This window comes from Adiantum capillus-veneris, chromosome 1 (assembly GCF_014529385.1).
Source record: "Adiantum capillus-veneris isolate H3 chromosome 1, ASM1452938v2, whole genome shotgun sequence".
Classification (NCBI taxonomy): Eukaryota; Viridiplantae; Streptophyta; class Polypodiopsida; order Polypodiales; family Pteridaceae; genus Adiantum; species Adiantum capillus-veneris.
In genome coordinates, this window is record NC_140931.1 from 164,783,747 (window position 1) to 164,801,238 (window position 17,492).

The following is a 17,492-nucleotide window of genomic DNA, read 5'->3' on the forward strand; positions in this document are numbered from 1 at the left end:
TTTGGTGATATTGACACTCTCATCAAGTCTCCGTGCCCCATCCCGAGTCGCTTCCTTGCATATTGACATTATGCTAGTACAAAAAAGCTATGTTGCGGACGTCCGTCGCGGCGACCCGCTAACATTGACGCTGCTGCCAGGGAAGTCGATCCTTAGGTGGTAAGCGACTCAGTGTACTAAAAAATCCCTCCCCAAAGCTTTTGACACCCATTCCGCTTACACATAGATAGTAAAGCAACTAACCGTAGGTTTAGTGCTTAGTAGAGATTGGAGTCCGAGACTTGCCAGTGCTAATCCTTATGAGCAAAGAAAGCTATGAGTGAAGTATAAAAGAGTATTTCGTTCTTTGATTTTCCCATGCTTGGAAAAAAAGGACTGTTTCACCACACACTTTGTTGTCGTTTTTATACTGTTAAATTCATTTATGTTTGTGCATCTATTTCAGTTTATAGGAGTAGGTTAAGTAACAATTTACACCATCATTCGGGGCCAGAAGGATCGAGGAGAAACTTGTCCAAAACCTTATTTTGGTGTCGAAGACCATAGCTCTAAAAAGTTGAAGATGGTCAGAGCTTCAAAACTGAACCAAACCCAACAAAACCTTCAAAAAGGGAATAGAGAAGCTTGCTAGAGATAGACTGTGCAAAAAATTTCCAATTTGCCTGTCCAACATGGATTGCGATCCATGTATCTTTTTGGCAAAATCATCAAATTTTTTTCCCTTTGCTTAGAACAGACTCTCAGGCATCAGAACCTTGAGTTTGGTCAGAAATAGAGTGCTAAAAGATCATCTAAAAATCTAGAAATTGGGTGAAGCAGAGCAAAACCTTGAGAATTGAGAAAAATAAAATAAACTTTTACTTGTCTAAATTCAAAAAGGGAAGGAAATTGGGATCAAATAGAAGCAGGGAACCAACAGAACCAAAAATCATGACCAGATGCTTCCCAACATGGATCACAATCCATGTTCGTGGTAGGCATCTGACAATGAAATTGGACCAATGTACTCCTGATTACTAAGGGAATAACTTTTCCAAAAGGAGGCATAGCCAGAAAGTGAAAAAACCTGATTAAAATACCAAGAAAGGAATTGTTTGCAAAAAACCGCAAAGCAGACACAAAATCTTGCTTTTGACTTGGAAAGAGTTGGTCAAATCTTGCTTTTGACTTGGAAAGAGTTGGTCAAATCCAAAAAGATTTGGGGAAGAGCGTCACCATACCCTCTATCACAAACTCACAAAAGATTATTCCACAATCTTATCAAAGCATGGATCACGATCCATGTACCATTTTGGAATTTTGAGCTGATAATGGATAGGAAGAAAAGTTATAACATTTGAAGTACTTTCTCCCAAAGAACTCTTATCAGAAAAGGTCAAAAGGTGGGCCAAAAGGACAAAAATCAGGTCAAGGGGGAAACCCCTAGAACATACCCTAAAACTGACTTTTGGTTAATCTAAAAAACTCCAAAGCACTCGAAAACCATATAGCCAGCATTAGTAGACCAAGAACCAGTTGTGTGTCAAGTTTCAAAACATTCTGGCACTAAGGTATATGTATCGCAATCCATATTTCTCTGTCACATTTTGATGCAAAATTTGCACCATAGCTGGAGGACATCACAAGGAGTTTAGTGGTCTTTTCAAAACTGAATTTGGATACAAAAACTCAAACCAAGATTCCAAAGTGGCAAGAAATCTAGCAAAGTGTTAGAATTGACCTAATTTCCAATCCAAAGGTCCATTTCTAAAAAAAAGTATTGCCATAGTACCTACTAATCATGTTGAACCTGATGGTACCAAGGAAAGTCAATTTGACTTCCAAACATGGATTGCGATCCATGTTCCTTTGAGTCAGAACAAAAGAAAATTTTTTCCACACAGAGAGGTAGTCCACACGAACCTGGTGGCTTTTTCAAAATTGAAATTAGACCTGGATTGTTGATGTTGTGAGTAAAATTGTGTGTCATTGAAAACCTTGTTCAATTTTGTCGAATGAAAGCTAAAACTAACAGGAATGGCTGTAAACTCACAACTATCAAGCATTCTTTGACAGATTGCAGGTACTAGAGAGTACTACCCAACAAGTAAGATCAAAACTGGTATTCAAGCTAGCTACTAAGGTAACCCGGTTTGGATTTTGCAATACCAATTCTTCATGAATTTGCAATAAGGGAGATTGTACTAGAATAGAAATCCCAGCATCTTAGACCAAGGGAGCAATCACTCTACTGAAGGAAGCATGAATCAAAGACCGCTGCATCCTTTAGAACCTATCCTAGAGGAAAGTTTTTCTGACACTTCGTTAGAAAGATCATACATCCTAATGATTGAGGATTCCAATAAGTCGAACGCTAAGGGAACAACTTCCATGGGGGCAGGTCCTTCTCAACTTGCATCTGACGTAAAACTGATGTATTTGAAGTTTCAATTTGAAAATGTGCTTAAGGCCAAAATCTATAAGGATGGAATGGACCACTGTTGTGTTAAGTTGGAAAATAAGCCAAGAAAATTCAAAGACCTTGTAGTTGTGGATTATGACGGGGATAGGTATTTTGACAGAGAGGGAATGATGTACTTAGTGGTTCACAACCCCTTTATTGTGGATAAATGGGGGATAACTGGCACCAAGGACAAGATAGATGAGGAGCTAGCAGATGAGCCACCCAAAATGGATAAGCAAAACGCAGTGCTCAGATGCACCAATGAGATAGAGCGGCTTAATACAGAAAACACTTACGTGGAGCTATACAAATTTGATTATGGAGAACAAACACTCTATTACAGATGTGATGAACCCCACATCAAGGAACTGACAGATTGCAAAAAAATGTACGTTTTCACTTACACAGAGGGGAGAAGTATTCAAGTGGTCATAATAGATAAGTATGGCCGATAGTACTCTCCTATGGATCGTAAGGAGTTAGAGAGATATACATATTTTGGGGGACCACTCCACCAATACTATGCAAATCTAGAAGAGGTGAAAACCACAACTACTCACATGAGACCAGAGACTAGATATGTAAGTCCAGTGAGAACCAGAGTGGAAGAGTCTTTTGGCCATGAACAATTTCCAAACACACGGCATATAGGATCAACGGGATCTAGGGCTTCCATGAACACCCATAGGGACAGTGGAGCTCTTGATGTTGATGGAGCAAAAGATGTCGTGCGCACACTCACACACCCAGACAACTCAACACAACACAAGGAATTTACTTGAATTCCTCACCTCACTCACTACCACTCAAAAGCTCCCAAAAAACTTTACCCACAAGCTCAATTCAAACTCCAAACGCCTCGACCTACAAGCCCTTGCCTGCCCGTAGATACTACAAGGTGAGTCGAGGTGATCAACACTTGAAATCACGCTTGATGGTGACCAAAATATACAAGAAAAACCATCAAAAACCAAAAACTCCATCCACAAAATTCCACTCTCAAACCATTGCAAAAGCTTCACCAAACTCCACTCTGTTGGACTCTTTGGAGTAGCGCCAACCCTAATGGCACTGATACAGGGTCACATAGTCTTGCAGAAAGCCGCACCTTCTTCCCTCAATTCCTTGCACACACACATCCATGGAAACCTCAGAACTCCCATATAATCTCCCAAGTGCAAAATTGAAGAGAGAAAGCTCTCATTCACTCCTCCACACACTCGAAAACAGGACGCGAACGCAACGGGACTGCACTAGACCACCTGTAGGAACCCTGCTCCCTCCCACACACAGAGGGGTGAAAGTGTTGATATTTCTCTTCAAAAGTCCTCCCTCAGCCTGGACCATCACAGCACCGTGAGTGATGTGGCAATTTGAAGCCATTTCACACCTTTTTTGACCATTTTCTTTTTTGGCCCAGTTTTGGCCAATTTTGACCCATGGCAGGCATTTTTCGTAGGAAAAACCCCAAACGGACTCCAAAATTCACCAAATTTCTCATGTTTGATCCTCGATACCCAAAGCACATTTCCACATCCCCACATTCCATTTTTGACCACTTCTAGCGCGATGCACGTATCACCGCAGATCAGGCGCCGCAAATAGATAGTTACCGCATGTGTCAAACTTCTCGAGCGGGATGAGAGTACCCACACTTTTCACTTGCATTATTTACATTCTAGAAAGCTCAAACACATTATATAGAGACAAAATAAGCCACCTAGAACCATATCCAAGGCCCTGATACCCTATCCAGGCATGTACATATGCTCGACTGCCGACACGCTTACGCATATTTACAATGTGCACACGTTGCACCTTTTTTCGAACTTGAAACCACTTTGCAAAGCTCCCAAATCCTACATATATTTGTACATATGACCATGCATATAAATGCTACTTTGTACACGCCAAAAGCGGTCTATCATCATTGCCCACCCTCTAGGTAGAGCATTTATGCTCAACCAAGAGACTGTTTGCATCTGGAACCACATCCCTCGCAAAATATTTCTTCAATCGATACCCATTTATTCTGTAGCGCAAACGTTCACCAGACAATTTTTCCAACTCATAGGTGCCATTAGGAAATATATGCTTTACTCTGTATGGACCCAACCATTTGTCCCTCAACTTCTTTTGAAAAATAAAATCCAAGCGAGAATCATACTTCATCACCAGATCTCCCTCTTTGATTTCTTTCTCTGGCAGCCTCTTATTCCTTTTCTCCATCCTTGTCTCTGCTTGTTGAAGATAATAATCACTGGCTTTCTCTCTATTCATTCGCAACAACTCTAGAGAAAGAATCTTTCTTGCAGCTTGTCACTATGCTCACCTTGCATTCTACAGAACAACTTCACTTGTATGGGCATAAGAGCTTCTTTTCCATAAACAAGCTCATATGGTGTAAACTGTGTTGACACTCTATACGCAGTTCTATAAGCCCACAAACACTTTTCCATGTCCAAGTCCCACTCTTTAGGATGCTCTCTAGCATACTTTGATAGAATCTTCACAATTTGACCATTGCAGTTATCAACCAACCCATTGCATTGTGGGTAGTAAGGAGAAGAATGCCTATGCTGAATTTTCAATTTCTCCATGAGATTAGCAACAAGTTTTCCCCTAAATCCTGGTCCACGATCAGAAATAATAACCATAGGAGCTCCAAACCTGCAACACACCTATTCATATAAGAAAGAGGCCACTCTTCCTGCTGTTACATCTTTTACTGCTCTTGCCTCCACCCATTTTGTCAAATAGTCCACAGCCACAAGGATATACCTTTTACCATTGTTGGTCCTTGGCATTGGACCTACAACATCTACTCCCCATTTTGCAAATGCATCAAAAAGACATTATAGCTTTCTGAGGCTCAGCCAAAAGCTTCCGATTTGCAAACACTTGGCATTCATGGCGTGACTTGCACAAAAAATAAGCATCTCTCATCATAGAGGGCCAACAGTAACCTGCTCTCAAAACACGAAAGAAAACCTGATCCTTGCCTTGATGGCCTGTTTCTTCATGGAAGTGCTCCAAAATCAAGCCTATCTCTTCTTTGTACGGCACTTTTCACAAAATGCTATCCTTGCCATAAAGCATGAGATCCTCACCTACCAATGTGTAGATTCTTGCTTTTGCAACTATTCTCTTACACCGAACCTTTGACATGCCCTCTGGACATTGCCCTTTACCAAGAAATACTTCTACATCTTGCAATGATTCCCTTCCTGCATACAAGGCTTCTTTGACCTTTAAAGGAGCTACCAAGGCATCCAACTTGTCCCTAGCCAACTCATCAGCTTCTTTATTCTGCTCATGAGGAACATGCTTAAACTGTATCTTCTCAAACTCATGCAAAAGCTTCTTGATGCCATAGAACCACTTCTTCAAATTGTCTTTCTTAACATTCCACAAACCAATCAATTGATTCATGACTAGCAATCCATCCCCTTTTGCAATGAACCTCTTCAGTCCAAACTCAACACACTGCTTCAACCCAAGGAAAAGCGTGAGGTACTCGGCCTCATTGTTACTTTAGGCTTCATCAAGATCGTAAGCTCTAGAAAAGATTACATCGTCTTTTGGGTGAGGTACTCGGCCTCATTGTTACTTTCAGCTTCATCAAGATCGTAAGCTCTAGAAAAGATTACATCGCCTTTTGGGTTCTTAATGACTACCCCACCACTTGCCTTTTGAAGAACTTTCCTGTATGTACCATCAAACATCATTGTATACGCATCTGTAATATCTACTTCCTCTTCATGATCATCCTTGTCAACCCTTGGGTAAGATGGAAGCTCGCCCCCCTTATGTACGACTATGTTTGCCAAGTGAGCTTTAACAGAATGATCCACTTTAAACTCAAACTCATACTCTTGAAGCTCCAAAGTCCACTTTAAGATGCGCTTGCTAGGCTTCAAATGTTGTACTACATCCGGCAAAAGATTCGATGTGGTGAGCACATAGAACTTTTGGGGCAACAAATAGGTTTTAAACCTACGACAAGCAAGAACCAAGGCGAATACCCACTGTTCCATTTTGTGTAGGAGAACTCGCTTACATTCTTCATCTTGCTCTCAAAATAAACTGGCTTGAAGTTCCTTCCTTGCTTTTGTAAGAGAACCGAGCCAAAAGCTACTGACCCCACACTAATAGATACATAGAAAATCGACTGCAAGTCGGGAGGACTCATTGTTGGTAAAGCACACAATACCTCCTTGATGCCATCAAAAGCCTGTTGCATGTCTTCATTCCATTCAAACCCTTGAACTCTTTGACTCAATTTCTGGAGAGGATACACATACTGACATAGCATCCAGAAAAAACGTGACAAGTACCTGAGCTTATGCACAAATGATGCCAAATCCTTTGTGTTGCTGGGCGGATCCATAAGCAATAAAGCCTTAACTTTCTCTGGGTCAGCTTCTATTCCATTTTGGGAAACCACATGTCCTAGCAAATGGACTCTGGCATGAGCAAACTTACACTTCTTTGGGTTGAGTTGCCCACCCTCTTGTTGAAGCCTTTCAAAACCCAACCTCAACTTCTCCAAATGTGTGACCCTTGAGCTATAGCACCCAATGTCATCCATGAAAATGCGAATGAACTTATCCAAGTAGGGACCAAACACTCTATTCATCCATCCTTGGAAGGTAGCATATGCATTAACCAGCCCAAAAGGCATTCTTTTGTAGGCAAAACAACCCCAAGGAGTAATGAAGGTCGTCTTCAATCGATCTTCAATCGCTATCAAGATCTGAAAGTAGCCAGAAAATCCATCCATGATTGAGTAACGTTCATGACCTGCAACCTGATTGAGGATTTCATCTAGAAAGGGTAGTGGATAATGATTCCTTTTTGTGGCAGCATTCAAAGGTTTGAAATCGACACATATCCTAAATCTTCCGTTCTTCTTGGGCACAATAACAACTGGAGAGACCCATTCGGACTCCTCCACTCGAAAGATGAAATCTGCTTCCAAAAGCTTCGTCACCTCTTCATGAAGTGCCTTCTCATGAATGACCCCCAATCTCCTAAGCTTTTGAACCTTTGGTTTGGCACCTTCTTTTAGATTGATTCTATGCTTGACTCCTTTAGCTCCTTGCAACTCTGTATATTCAGTGGCGAATAGCTTTGGAAACTCTGTAAACATGTCTTCATACTCCTTTTTTTCTTTTTCTGCCAAGTCCTCTCCTAGAATGCTCCTTACATTCACTTTGGCAGGCTCTACAATTGCTTTTGGACTATCCTTCTCCTCCTTGACCTTCACATCATGCATCGATGCTTCCTTTTCAACACTTATCCCAAAAAGATCAAGACATAATTGCATCAAGCCTTCCTCTACACTTTCTTCTGATAATGTAGACGAAGCATCACTATCGTATGATGTGGTTTCCGTCGAATCCGTATCTTGCATCTCCACTAGGGGCTGTGTACGGCTCTCGTGTGTCTTCGTGTTGTAGAAAATGGTCCTTCCTTTCTCTTTGTCGGGGATGGTGATCAAGCCCATGCCCCAATCCTTCTTAGCACCAAGGGTTATAAGCCATGGCCTCCCTAAAATGATTGGATATGCATTCTCACCCGTTTGCATCACGTAGCAATCAACCAAGCACTCAATCCCCAAGACTTTTATCTTCACATCTTCAGCTATTCCAAGACACCTTGCATTTTTGTGGTTGGCCATTCTCATACGGATCGAAGCATTCACTGACATCTTGACACCTGCTTCCTTCATGATAGCCTCGGTCATGACACACACCTAGGCACCACCATCCACATATGCTTGCACTTCCATCTTCTTTCCCAGCATAGCTTCAACTATTGGCACCATATCCACTGGGTGACCAACCCTCAAAGATGACACCATGCTTTGACGCTTTTCCTTCTTGGAAGGAAGCCGCATACTCACACACTTGGTCCACTGCCTCCTCAATTTAGCGTTCAAAGCCACCAATCGACCAAAATATATATTTGCCTTTTGATTTCGTATGTCGTCGACAATATCATAGTCTTCAACACCTTGGCCAAGGAGGTAGTCCTTTGGACCAATTTTCCTTCTTCGCCGCCTCTTGCTACTTTCTGGTTTGTCTTCTACCTTAGCCTTTCCTTTCCTTGCTCTTGTTTCCCTCTCTTCTTCTGTCTCTTTCTCCCTATCATGCATAGCTCTCTTATTGGCCAAAACATCCACATCTTGATGCTCAAGGGTAATGATGTTAATAGCCCTACCTTGTCATAAAATCTAATATCTAACCAACCCAAATGATTTTCTCATATTAAATTGATAACTTAATGTGGGAGAATAAACGGGAGCAAGTGTTAAGATATAGATATGTGCTTATAGATCTATCTCAACACGGGGCCAATAGTAAAGGGACCCAAATGGGAGATGGTCTATCAAGAGCAAGGCTAACCAATGGAGCATAAGACCTTAGGGTTAGCTTCATTGAAGACCTCCAATAATGTGTGTAAAAGTCCTTTGACCTTAGGTAAGCTAGGGCTGAGCTTGAGGTGGGAACCCGGCCCAAGCTCGAGGTGCTTGACCTGCTTGAGGTGCTTGTCGTGCTTGAGGTGTTTGTCCTGCTTGAGGTGATTGATTAAGGTGCTTGAGGTGCTTGACTTACTCCATGCTTGAGGTGCTTGACTTGCCGCTTGATTAAGGTGCTTGAGGTGCCTTGACATGCTTCCCTGAGATGCTTGTGGGAATACCCCCTAGTCCAAGTGCCTTGTCATGCTTGATGACTAAGGTGCTTGAGATCCTGAAGTCAAAAGCATCCCTACAAGAGGGGGGGCAAGCCCTTTTCCTAGGGATTAGAGAGAGAACACACACTCACACTCACAAGGGAAGCCCCATCTTGAAGAGGCAGCAAGGACACATGTCAGGTCCCTACCCATGTTACCTTCATGTGTTGCTTGAAGCCTATTGGCTAGGATTCAAAGGGGTCCAATGATAAATTACTTGAATTATCTAATTTTTTTTGCATTTATCAAGTCCTCTCTCTCAAAGGGGAAAGGGGGACACTTGTCCCAAGGCTATCCTTGTTGCTTGTAATGGCTTTTGCTTGTGATTGGCTAGGCCTGGAGGGGTCCAATGAGCTTCAAGCATGAGCTACAAGGGGGGGTCGACCCAAGCAAGCTAGGGGGGTGCTTAGGGGGTATACTCACCCACACACACTCACAAGCACTCTCATTGTGTACTATGCAAAGTGCAAGAGCTCCCTCTCTTTCTCCAAGCAAGTAGAGGTTGAGAGCCTACACCAACACTCTTGGCTATGGAGTGCAAATCCATCCAAGAGCCATGCTTCAATGCTTGAGCTTGCCATCTATTTCTTCTTCATTACTATGCTATTATGTATGCTAGCACAAGAGTTATGATAAGTGAGGAACTAGCTCTTTCTCGTATGAAATGTTTCTTCTTCCTCTTCTCTACCCTCATTCCCTGCTAGCTCTCTCCACCTTCGAAGGTGTTTGAGGTCTTGGGACTGAGGCTTGGGATAGTTAAAGCTTTCTTCAAGTTTATGTTATGTTTGTGATGTATGAAGCCTTCCATCTTCATGGCATCACCTAGGTCACAAGCAACACAAAGACTGTATTGTAACAAGTCTCTCTTTATGGGAGAAATCATAATACAAATGCCTATTGGAGGGGGGACCGGCTCCACATAAATCCGGTCCTCAACTGTTGTCATGTTCTCTAAACTCTCTCTCTTGCAAAATTATTGTCTATGCCAAGTTAACTAATTGCTATGATTATGGTTCTATCTTCAATTATGTCAACCCGCTATGCTCACAAAATCAATTCTTGAAAGTACTCTCATTAAATTCCGCTACTCTCAAATTGAATAGGCAAATTCCATTACATTGGTATCAGAGCATTTGGTTTCTCTTTTCTTGCTTAAGAAGAGAGTTCCTTAAGTAGCGTATAAATGGTTGATGTTGTTAATTATAATAGAGTAAGTGGATTTGGGATCTAATATCAGTTTTGTTAAGCCCACTATGTGGGGGATGGTGCACACCTCGGGAGCTTTGGACTTAATAATGGAGTCTGTTTAGACTTGCCTACGGCTTTACCATTATTGAGCCATAAGAAGTCCGAAAGGAGCTAGCCCTTGGCAACTCTGCTATGTTAGACCTACTCCTCTACTCTCTATAATTAACCACTTTGAGCCGTGGGTGTAGATACTTAAGAGCCGATTTTCAAAGGCTAAGAGGAGTGGCAACTAAGGTTTTGTATTGCCAAAGCATACACTAAGTATAAACATAAATTTTGTTAACATGGCTGACAATAATCAAGAGAGTAGAATGAACATTGATAGCTTTGATTTTTCACATGAAGGTGCTAATGATGATGCTCCCATGTTTGTGAATTATCTCATCACTTGGTTGCAACAAGCTATGGGCAACCTTGCTTTGCAAGCCGAAGTTACTCAACAACTTTGTGCTTATGGAATTTCCCTTCCTCTCCTAGAGGAGAGAGAGCTTAGGAGGCCTCTTGAAGAGACCCCCAAAAGAAGATTCTCTCCCATTCGAGAGGAGGAATCCAAAGAGAAAGAAAGCAATGACAGTCTAAGTTCTTCTGAAGATGTGGCTCCACGAAGACGGCGGTCTAGACGATCACCTACTCCTCCCAAGAGGAAAAGAGCAACCTATAGTCCTTCTCCTCATCACTCTGAAAGGAAAGAGAGGAAACAAAGGAAGAAAAGGGCTAGGAAGAGGTCACCCTCTTCTCCTTCTTCTTCACCTTCCTCCTCTTCCGATGAAAGTTATGGCTATTCTCCTAGAGAATACAAGAGGGGAGGACATCGCAAATCATTTCCTGCATGGCGAAGGTCACAAAAGCTAAAGAAGTTCAAGGAGGGAGGAAAGAGTATCTCTTTTCTCACCTATGATGGCACCTTTGGTGCTACCGACAAAGTGTTGGCCTTCATCCAACAATTTGATACGGCCTTTGGGGACGAGGGCTTCACAGAGTCCTCCAAGCTACGCCATGTAGCTATGCACTTCCAAAAATCAGCTCGTCAATGGTGGGCTAGCCTTCATGGCAATGGAGAAGACCCAAAGACATGGAAAACTCTACGAGTTTCCATCATGAAGCAATTTCTTCCAAGTGATACTAAAGATAAAGTTCTTACCGAATGGCGCGGCTTGAAGCTCCTCTCTCATGCGTCTATCAACAAGTATGTAGACAAGTTTTGGGATTTACATCTCAAAGCTACTGTCTTTCAAAAGATAGACTTTGCTGAGCAAAGACAACAATTCTGTGCGGGATTACCTGAAGAGATGGCCGAATACATCAACTCTCAACGGCCCGGTACTATTACCGAAGTAATCCACCACACCATGGTTGCTTCATGCATCTTCCATCAAGGGGCTAGACATGATGTCAAGCCCATGGAAAACAAAGATAAAAACGATACAAAGGGGAAATCCAATGCTCAAAATAATTCCCAAGGCACTTCCAACAACAACAATAACAACGACAACAATCGGTCCAAGGAGAAGGGAGTTTACAAAGGTAAAAACAAACTCTCTCCTAAAGAGCTTGAAGATTTTCGCAAGGACCATAAGTGTTTCAAGTGTGGGGAGCAAGGACATGGCTATCGTTCTTGCCCCAAGAAGAATACTCGCAATGAGACTCCTAGGGCTTCCACCATCGAAGCTCCAAAAGAGGATGCTCATTGCAAAGGATCATCACTTTCCTATGCGTGGGGAAAGGTAAGAGAGCATGATGCCTTCATCTTGTTTGACCCAGGCTCTACTCTCAACTTCATATCAATAGAGTTGGCCACCAAGTTGGGCATTCAAGCTTTTGAGATGGGAGATATAGTAACAGCTGATGCAGCTTTCAAGGGACAACAAGCCTCCGTTACTCCCTTGATTGGGAAGTTGAGGCTTCATGTCCAAAGCTATGTCGACAAAGAAGACTTCCTCATCTCTCCTCTCCAACATCAGGATGTTATCCTAGGGGCACCATGGTTTGATCGCATGGCTGCCAACATGAAGTTCCCTGAAAGGAGAATTTACTTCACCTACAGGGGAAAGAACATGTATATAGATGCTAGTGAGCGTGGTCGCACTATTCCACTTGTAAATCCTCTTTCTTTTGATAAATCAATGAAGAGCTCAGTTTCTGCATACATGATTTATGTCAAAGAGTCTCTAAAAGCTAATAATGTTTCATCAAATGAAAATGATAGGAATCAAGAAGAGTTAGACTTGTCTACTTTTCTAAAAGGATTCCAAGATGTGTTCATCGATGATATCCCTATGGACCTACCTCCAAAACGAGGGGATGATGACATCGTATTGAGCTCCTTCCAAGAAGCTCACCGCCTAAGAAACCTCCTTATCGAGTCTCACAAGCTCAACAAGAGGAGATTATGAGGCAAGTATAGGAATTGGTAGAAAAAGGGATGGTGAGGCCTAGTTCCTCTCCCTTTTGTTCTCCAGTCCTTTTAGTGCAAAAGAAAGATGGTACATACCGTATGTGTGTGGACTATCGAGCACTAAACCATATCACTATCAAAAACAGATTTCCCGTGCCTCGGGTAGAAGATCTGTTTGATAAGCTACAAGGCTCTACCTACTTCAGTAGGATTGACCTTAAGAGTGGCTATCATCAAATAAGGATAGTGGATGAAGATATCCTAAAGACCGCGTTTCGCACAACATTTGGTCTTTATGAATATCTAGTCATGCCTTTTGGCTTGACTAATGCACCAGCTACTTTCAATCGTCTCATGGAGAAAATTTTTAGACCATATCGTAAATTCACTGGAGTGTTCTTTGATGATATCATCATCTACTCCAAGTCTTTGGAGGAACATAAGCAACATCTCCAAGTGATTTTTCAAGCCTTGAGGGAGAACAAACTTTTTCTCAACCAAAAGAAAAGTGAATTCTTCCTTCAAGAGATTCAATATCTATGTCATATTATCTCTCCCGATGGTATTCGTATGGATCCATCAAAGTTAGAGGTAATAAAATCATGGCCTAACCCAAGGAATCTACATGAGCTAAGAAGATTTATTGGTATGTGTGCATACTATAGACGCTTCATAGAAAAATTCTCTCAAGTAGCAGGACCACTACACGACTTAACAAAGAAGAACGTTAAGTTTGTATGGACTGCTAAGGAGCAAAATGCTTTTGAAAAACTCAAAGAGAAGCTTACTTCCCAACCAGTCCTCGTGATTCCGGATCTCTCAATGCCATTTGAGGTCCAATGTGATGCGTGTGGTGATTGCCTTGGAGCGGTTTTGCTTCAAGAAGGGCATGCCATAGCATATGAGAGAAGAAGGCTCAATAGTGATGAACGAGTCTTGGGAATTTATGAGAAAGAGCTTTTAGCTGTTTTACATGCCCTAGACACATGGAAGCACTACCTATTGGGGACTCCATTTATCCTACGAACCGACCACCAAAGTCTCAAGTATTTCATGACGCAAACCAAGCTTTCTGACAAACAAATGAGGTGGGCAAATTTTCTTTCGCAATTTAATTTCCATATTGCTCACATAGCTGGTAAGCACAATCAAGTTGCCGATGCACTTTCACGACGACCAAAGTTAATGCGGTGTCTATAGCTACTCACAATGATCTATCCTCTATGATAGATGAGTATGCTATTGACCCTAACTTTAGAGACATAATGTCAGCCCTTGCTTTGGGGAAGAAAGAGGAACCATTCACCTTGCAGGATGGTTATCTTCTCCACGGCAATAGGCTATGTGTTACCCATTCCCTTCGTGAGAAGGTTATGTATGAATCCCATGCTCCTCCATATGCAGGGCATAGAGGTATTCAACCTACTCTCCGAGGAGTAGAGACGTATTTCTATTGGCCTACCATGAAAGTGGACATACAAGAGTATGTTTCAAAATGTGTAGTATGCCAAAAGACCAAGTATGATAGAGGGAAGCAACCTGGATTACTCCAGCCATTGCCTATTCCAAATTCGCCATGGGAGAGTATATCCATGGATTTCATCTTTGGATTACCCAAGTCTATCCATGGGAATACAGGAATATGGACAATAGTCGACAGGTTTAGCAAGCAAGCACATTTTATTCCTGTCAAAAAGACTATTAAGGCACATCAAATGGCAACTCTCTTCATATCTCAGATTTTCAAGCACCATGGATTACCCACATCCATCGTGTCAGATAGAGATCCTAGAATGACCAGTAATTTCTGGAAAGGTCTCTTTGAAAATCTAGGAACAAGATTGAATTTCTCTTCGGCTTATCACCCACAAACGGATGGCCAAAGTGAGATAGCCAATCTTACGATACTCGATCTACTCAAGACTTATGTTACCGAAGTAGATCAACGCTCACAATGGGAAAAGTATTTACCTCTAGTAGAGTATGCCTACAATAATACTGTCCATACTTCTACGGGGAAAGCACCTTTCGAGATCATAGAGGGAAGACCTAAAAGTCCCTTGCTACTCAAAGTACATGGGAAGATCTTCGCCGCCGATGAATATAGCCGTGACCTACAAGAATCTTTTCAAAAGATTAGGGAGGCTATAGCCATCTCTCAACAAAGGAAAAAAGCTGCTGCTGATAAGCACAGAAGAGCCTTAATGTTCAAAGAAAATGATTGGGTCTTACTCAAGTTTCCTAAGGCTCGATTAAGGAAAATGACGGGCAAAAATCCTACGGGCCGTCAAAAGTATTATGCTAAACTAGCAAAAAGATACTATGGTCCTTTCCAAATCTTGAAGCCTATCAATGAGACGGCTTATCAACTCAAGTTGCCCAACCATTGGCTTATACACAATGCCTTTCATGTAAGCCTACTTAAGCCCTACAAAGGAGAGCCACCAATTGAACCAATTATTGAAAACCCTCCCGAAATTGAAGACCAAGAAGAGGTGCTACAACCCGAAGCTGTCCTTCGGAATGAAGACAAGGTACTACGACATGGTAAGATAATCCGACGGTATCTTATTAAGTTCAAAAATTATCCTTTTGAAGATGCTAGATGGATGCAAGGAGTACAACTTAAGGATAGTATGAACCTTGTCAATGCTTACAATGCTACATTAGAGTAAGAAAATGTACAAATTTCTTTAAAAGGACTCATGTTTTTGTCTTATATGACTAGTCCTCTTTTTAATTGTGCACAAATTTAACTAGTATGCATGCTTAGAATCATGTTTGTGATGATGACGTCTCTCAAACACCAAGTAGAATTTGTCACTCTACTTTGGGAGAATGAAATGGACTAAAGAGCATAAATGCTTGCGGCAGCTATGTCTCCCAAGCACCAAATGGATTAGTCATCCATCTTGGAAAGATGTCGTAGGGTAAAAAAGGGATCCTCTACCCGCTAAGTACGATTGACTAATGACTAAGCCTTTATCTCTTCTACCTCATAGTCGAGGACGACTATGATTTCAAGAGAGAGGTAATGTCATAAAATCTAATATCTAACCAACCCAAATGATTTTCTCATATTAAATTGATCACTTAATGTGGGAGAATAAACGGGAACAAGTGTTAAGATATAGATATGTGCTTATAGATCTATCTCAACACGGGGCCAATAGTAAAGGGGCCCAAATGGGAGATGGTCTATCAAGAGCAAGGCTAACCAATGGAGCATAAGACCTTAGGGTTAGCTTCATTGAAGACCTCCAATAATGTGTGTAAAAGTCCTTTGACCTTAGGTAAGCTAGGGCTGAGCTTGAGGTGGAAACCCGTCCCAAGCTCGAGGTGCTTGACCTGCTTGAGGTGCTTGTTGTGCTTGAGGTGTTTGTCCTGCTTGAGGTGCTTGATTAAGGTGCTTGAGGTGCTTGACTTACTCCATGCTTGAGGTGCTTGACTTGCCGCTTGATTAAGGTGCTTGAGGTGCCTTGACATGCTTGCCTGAGATGCTTGTGGGAATACCCCCTAGTCCAAGTGCCTTGTCATGCTTGATGACTAAGGTGCTTGAGCTCCTGAAGTCAAAAGCATCCCTACAAGAGGGGGGGCGAGCCCTTTTCCTAGGGATTAGAGAGAGAACACACACTCACACTCACAAGGGAAGCCCCAGCTTGAAGAGGCAGCAAGGACACATATCAGGTCCCTACCCATGTTACCTTCATGTGTTGCTTGAAGCCTATTGGCTAGGATTCAAAGGGGTCCAATGATAAATTACTTGAATTATCTAATTTTTTTTGCATTTATCAAGTCCTCTCTCTCAAAGGGGAAAGGGGGACACTTGTCCCAAGGCTATCCTTGTTGCTTGTAATGGCTTTTGCTTGTGATTGGTTAGGCCTGGAGGGTCCAATGAGCTTCAAGCATGAGCTACAAGGGGGGGTCGACCCAAGCAAGCTAGGGGGGTGCTTAGGGGGTATACTCACCCACACACACTCACAAGCACTCTCATTGTGTACTATGCAAAGTGCAAGAGCTCCCTCTCTTTCTCCAAGCAAGTAGAGGTTGAGAGCCTACACCAACACTCTTGGCTATGGAGTGCAAATCCATCCAAGAGCCATGCTTCAATGCTTGAGCTTGCCATCTATTTCTTCTTCATTACTATGCTATTATGTATGCTAGCACAAGAGTTATGATAAGTGAGGAACTAGCTCTTTCTCGTATGAAATGTTTCTTCTTCCTCTTCTCTACCCTCATTCCGTGCTAGCTCTCTCCACCTTCGAAGGTGTTTGAGGTCTTGGGACTGAGTCTTGGGATAGTTAAAGCTTTCTTCAAGTTTATGTTATGTTTGTGATGCATGAAGCCTTCCATCTTCATGGCATCACCTAGGTCACAAGCAACACAAAGACTGTATTGTAACAAGTCTCTCTTTATGGGAGAAATCATAATACAAATGCCTATTGGAGGGGGGACCGGCTCCACATAAATCCGGTCCTCAACTGTTGTCATGTTCTCTAAACTCTCTCTCTTGCAAAAGTATTGTCTATGCCAAGTTAACTAATTGCTATGATTATGTTGCTATCTTCAATTATGTGAACCCGCTATGCTCACAAAATCATTTCTTGAAAGTACTCTCATTAAATTCCGCTACTCTCAAATTGAATAGGAAAATTCCATTACATACCT